We start from the raw sequence: 6,000 nt of genomic DNA on the forward strand, positions 1-6,000 counted from the left end.
TTCCCAGCGTGTACCAGCCAGAATATACCACTGTACCTATCTGGCGAAAGGGGATTTTTTTTTTCCTTCTTTTCTAGAAGAGGAAGAGTCCCTCTCACACAATTGACATCTACTAGCGTGCTGACAACCAAAGGAAATTATCACCCAGAAAGTGACTCACATTAAAGTATATCACTGACCCCTCTTCTCCAGTCCACCCTTTTCCCACCTCCACCACTTTTAGGAAGAGCGGGGAACTCTTGTTTTCTTTTGGGTTCCAGGGCTACCCCAAGCTCCAACTTCTGAGGGACAAAGGCCCTCTTGGGCCAAGGAGAGCAGCCTGGAGAACAGACTCCTGTCCCGCACGGCAGAGGTGGCGCTGGCTGCAACTTGAAACACCCCCCAGGTCTCTCCCTCTGTCTCTCATTAGTACTGAGCCGTGCAGGGGCTGCCTCTTGGCATCTGCTAAGCGTGGCCGGGTAAGAACAGCTCCCAGGTAAAAAAGCTGCACACGCGAAACGCTGAGTCTGAAAAAACCACCCCCGCCGAGGCGAGGCAGTTGTGAGCGGGATGCCTGAGAAGTGGGAGGTGAATGTCCTCGGGAGGGCCCCCCCGGTGCAGCTTTCCCCGGAGGCTGAGGCTGCTGCCAGCGGGGACATCTGCTTTCTTACACTCCAGCCTGGCTCACCCCGCCCCCTCAGCCCGGGTTGCGTCGTTATTTTACCAACACGGGGGGAGGGGGAGCTCGAGGAGGCAGGAAAGGGGTGGATGGAAGCTCAGATGTTCTTCCCCTCCTTTTTTCTTCACATCTTTTAACCTTCAAGGTAAAGACTTGATAAATAAAAAACGGCAAGCGTGTCCGCTGGCTCCGAGGCCCGCCTTCTGCTCGCGGGGCTCTCGGGTGCAGGGCCTTGCCCTTCTCTCCAGCCTCCCCGGAGTCGGGCCGGGCTTCGGCGGTTCTGCTGGACGCAGGGGCCGGCCGGGTGCGCTCAGCCTGTGGCGCCTTCTCTCCCGGGCTGCTGCCTCGACAGCTGCTTGTAGCTACAGTAATTAGACTGTCAGTGCTTGTTAGAGGAGAGAGGGGAAAACACGCTGCTGACAGCAGATTCCGAGACTCCCCAGTTTGTTAATTTCTAAGAGATCTTTAGAGCATTAATTGAGGTCTCCCCAAGTCTCCCCTCCCGTCCCTCTCCCCAACTCCTCCCTTCCCAAAAATATCTTCAGGAGAAGAGAATTCTCTCCGCGTGGAAGCAGTGTTTCCCGCAAAACTGTAAGCCCGCCCCCGGCTCCCGCACATACACTCTATTTTACATATACACGTATATGCACACACGTATACGCCTAAGGTTAACTCGGCGGAGGCCTCGTCCAAATAGGAACCAGGATTGCATTTAAAATAATAATAATAAATAAATAAATAAACTAAGAAGGAAAGGGGGGAGGGAAGCAGAAGTCGGGAAGAAAAGAGAAAAGCAGCAGGCTGATTACGAGGTGTCAAAACTGCCAGGAGCAAGAAGGTGATAGCAATCAGGGGTGAGAAGAGTGCGGCATTCGTGCGGGGCAACTAATTATCCGTCTCATTTGAGAAGAGCAGCATTTGAGGCAGCAGCGTTCGCCTGCTGAACGGTGACAGATTGGCGCGGAGGAGAGGGGAGGTGTTAAAACAATGGAGCCGGGCGCGCGAGCGCTGCTGCATGCTAATCAGCCCTCCCTCCGCCTGCCTGCCGCGCTCCCTCCTTCCTCCCGGCCTCCCTCCTCCGCGCTCCCTCCTCCCGCCTGCGGCGCTCCCTCCTTTCCAGCGGGCCCGCCGCCGCCACCCGCTTCCTCCTCCCTCGCTTTCCCGCGCGTCCTTCCCGCCGCTGGCAAGTGGAAGCCAGCCACTGCCGCCGCGTCCCTCGCGGGCCGGGAGCCCCCCGCGGGCACCCTCCGGTGGCGCGGGCCGCACGCGCGCCGCCGGCGAGCGCTCCCCGGCGCGGGTGTGCCGAGGGGCCGCGTCTCGGCTCCACGTCTGGGGGAAGAGGCCGGGGAGCCTGCATTCCGGCGCCCGCTCGCTTTCTGCTGGCGCACTGCACGCGCTGGGCAGCGAGTGGGAACCCAAGCGAACACACGAAGGGCGAGCGACAGCCAGGGTGGGAAAAGAGCCGGGGCCAGAAGGCAAAGACGGCCCCTGGACGGACGGCAGATCCCAGCCCCGCCCCCAGCGCGGCTGCCACCCCCCAGGCCGCCCGCCGCCCCCAGCCCGCCCGGGAGCAGCCGCGCCGCGGGCGAGGTCCGCCGCCGGCGGAGTCCCCCTGGTTGAGCCCCGCAGACCCTAGCACCCTTCCCTTCCCAACCAGGCCAGAACTCGACTTACACGATTAATAAGCACAGAGAGGAAGACAGATAAAGGGCTTCAGCGTTAGTTGTGCTTCCAAGGCCTGACCTCCTGACCCCAGGACTAGACTACGGGACTAGACTTCTGGACCCCCAGAGAAACACCATTAAACTGTCGCGGGTGAGAGAAAGCCTTTAAGAAACCGGCCACCCCACCCTCTGCCGCGGAGACTTGGAGGCCAGAGGGGGCCGGGGCATTTCTGGCAGCACGGCTCCCCGCCCGGCTGCTCCGCCCAGTGCTCTGGCCTGAGAGAAGTTGGTCAAAACAGCAGGGCCGTGGCTGCCCCTCCGCAGAGAAGCCACCAGAAGCTGAGTCTGTTGAAAAAGGTCTCCTGTACTAGTTGAGGAAGGCCTGGGACCTGAGGTTTCACATACAATTGCCTCCTACTTTTTGACTTGAAAGACTGACTGTTGAACTTCAAGCTTTTACTTAAAATACATTTTTTTCCCTACATTTTTACTGTTACAGATTTACATAAACTACTCTTAGAGATTAAAAAACGTTGACATTCTTATGGCTTAACTAGGTTACAGGAAACAGAGCTACAGAGAACTGATACATTTGAACTGAGTGAAGATGCAATTCCTTCTAACCGTGTTCCCTGCTATTTAGCTAACCAGGTGTCTAAATTAACATAATAAAACTTCCTTCCCCCAAGCCCTAGATGGAAAAGGAAATAGCTGAAAGATAATTCATGCAGTATAATTTTTTCCTGCTGACCTTTACCATTGCATAACTACACACAATTGTTCATTCAAATTAATTTAAAATGTGAAGTTGATAAAGGTGTCATATGTACACAAGTGTTTCATTTATATTATTCTGCTACTCATCTCTGTTTGTAATGTTTCATAATAAAAGTGCAACACAAAAAATAAAATAAAAATGACTTTAGTAAATTTTGGTGTTTTATATGATCATCATTGATCTAGTCATATGAAAAACGACACAAATGCACAGAGTGAATCATTTTTCCTTTTAGAATATGCCCAGGCATAGCAATACAATAGCTGAATGCAAAATTGTTAGGTCAACTAAAATAATACAGAATATTTAAAAGTTTTAAAATGGAGAATTCTTAAAAGAGTTACATAAAGAATTGTGTGTAAATAAATGTTAATGGTTTTTGGTTTCCACCTTTTGGAAAACCACTAAGCAGGCCTCTCTGCCCCTAGTGAATCACAGACTTTTCAGTGCTAGAATATTATCTGGCATTTGGAAAATTCTTTGGCATCTGAATCTGTTAAAATAGCAACCTATCTAACAGAAAAAAAATTAACTTTACATTTAGTAATGTAAACTTGGAGATTCAGATGCTCCATCAGCATCAAAATTAAGTAATTTATTACCTATTCATCAGCCTTTTTCTTCATTAACCAATTCTATAGAAGCAAAGCGTGTCTCCCTAAACAGGAAACCTAGAGACTTCAAATAGATCTAGTTCAGTTCCACGTTGTGTTATGTATTTCCGTTATCTAATCAAATTCTTTACCTTCCAACAACTTAGCTGTTATGGGTTTAGTGTAATTTCTTCTCAGTCTGTAGACTTCACAAATTTGCATGATTGTTTTAATGGTGTATTTACAGATAAGTTTTTATTTGCACATAAGGACAAAAAGGTGAAGTGAAATTTGGTCCCAGTGGAAACCTGTTAGGTTCCCTGAACATATGGCTCATTGGGCTGTTGCTTCCTTTTTGAGATCATTTTCCAAGATTTTTTAATATATACATCAATTTGACACCAGTTATAGAGAAAATATATTGGCTTTGAAGATGCCTCCACCTGGGGCATATCTCTCAATAATAAACCATCTAGTCAGGTGTACCTCTGGATGCACAGGTTTCCAGTCTCCAAGAACAGGTCATAATTTGAAACCAGTCAGAACTGACAGTTGATTTATGCTGTCTTTGAAATTAGGTAGTTCTTTCAATTCTTAGAATGCCACAATGATTTGATTAATACACTTTAGGGGTGACTGCTCAAAACTCTTTTTTCAGAAGGCTGTGCATTTGGAATCCACAGTATTACAATGATTTCTCTAGGTAGATACAAATGAATTAAGTCTCATTTATTGAAAGTGTGTGGTGCCAGCTTAAGACTTAGGGGGAAAATCACAGCACTTTGAAAAAGATGTAAATGTTCAATTGGTAAAAAAAAAGGGGGGGGAACCATGCTAAAACATGTGCCTATTTCAATTATGCTTAATTTACTATTCAAAACAAGTTTTTCCTAATAAGCTCTATTGTTTCTTTCTGTTTTGTAAAATTTAGTATGTGTGAGACAAAAACCAGATTCAGAATGTGAATGAAGTCTGTTTAGCGAAAGCTTGTTGGAGCTTACAGTTCAAGGAGGGCCTCAAATTAAAAGACACATCACCTTATAACACTGATAGGATATAAGGAAGCAAGTTTCTTAGGTTGTTTCTAGAACCAGTTACAACTAGATTGGTAACTTCCTCCAGCCTCAGAGCTCCTCATGGATGAATTCATAAAGTGCAGCAAACACTACAATATCCAGAATGATGACACCACGTATATTTACTAAATAGCTTTAGCTTTCGCTTTATTGCAGTCCTCTTCTTTCTGAGGTTTCCATCCTCAAATGGGACTGAAGTATAAGTTCTCAAACATGTTATCCCCTGGTCCTGTGTGTACAGGGTTGTCTGTCTTTAAGTCACTCACACTTCTCCAGAGTATTTGCACCTGATTGTGGAACCCCTTGATGTTGAACCGGTCTCCCTCATTTGAATACCCATCGGGAATGCCTGGATAACCTGGAGCATGCCCACGCTTTCTTCTTCGTTGTTTAGGGCTATATCATGAATAAATTGAAAAAAAATCTTGCTTGTATCCTTTAGAAGCAGCATACAAAAGATCTTATCGCTTATTAATTCAAGGAATAATTGTCTTAGAAATGACAAAATCTTAAAGATTGTCTAATCCAACTTTCTTTTTGTGTGGACAAAAAAAACCAAGCAACTGTGTCTAAAGAGAATGAATGAGTTCTTCAATCTCACTCAAATAGCTAGAAGCCAACTCAAACTCTCCTGCCTTTCAAGCCACTGTTTTTTCCGTAATAATCCCTTACCTCAAAAAAGACATAATTTTTACTGGCTTTGTACTTGGCTTCATAGGAAGCTTAAATCATTATATCAGAAGTCTTTTGTACGCAAAGAGACTAACCATTACGTTAACCCACAGAAGCAGTCTGACATTACCTGACCATGGAGTGGGGGCTATTATTTAGGGTTTATCAGTTTATCACCACCCTGACACGGACCCCGGCACATTTCTACCGGGAGGAAGAAGCGCCTTAGCACACTGAGTGCTGAGCATTTCTCATGCCTGCTCCAATGAGGGAACAGCAAGTGTTGAATGTATTTTTGTAGCTTGAGACACAAACTAAGGTAGGAGAGAAAGTAAAAAAAAGAGTTGTACCTCTAAAGCATGGAGTTAAACTTCACCATAACACCCAAACCACAGTGCTAACTTTTTAACAGTCCAAATTCTAAACCAAAGGTTATAGTTTGTGTGGGAGACAAAAAAAAAAAAAAGTAAACCAGTATGAACTGGAAGGGAGCCTATGTATTTTCTAAAACTATTAAACTGAAACTAAAACATTCTCTAAACCAAACAAATAATATTTC

Source organism: Ceratotherium simum, chromosome 9 (genome assembly GCF_057802395.1).
Source record: "Ceratotherium simum simum isolate JZ-2026a chromosome 9, ASM5780239v1, whole genome shotgun sequence".
Taxonomy (NCBI): Eukaryota; Metazoa; Chordata; class Mammalia; order Perissodactyla; family Rhinocerotidae; genus Ceratotherium; species Ceratotherium simum.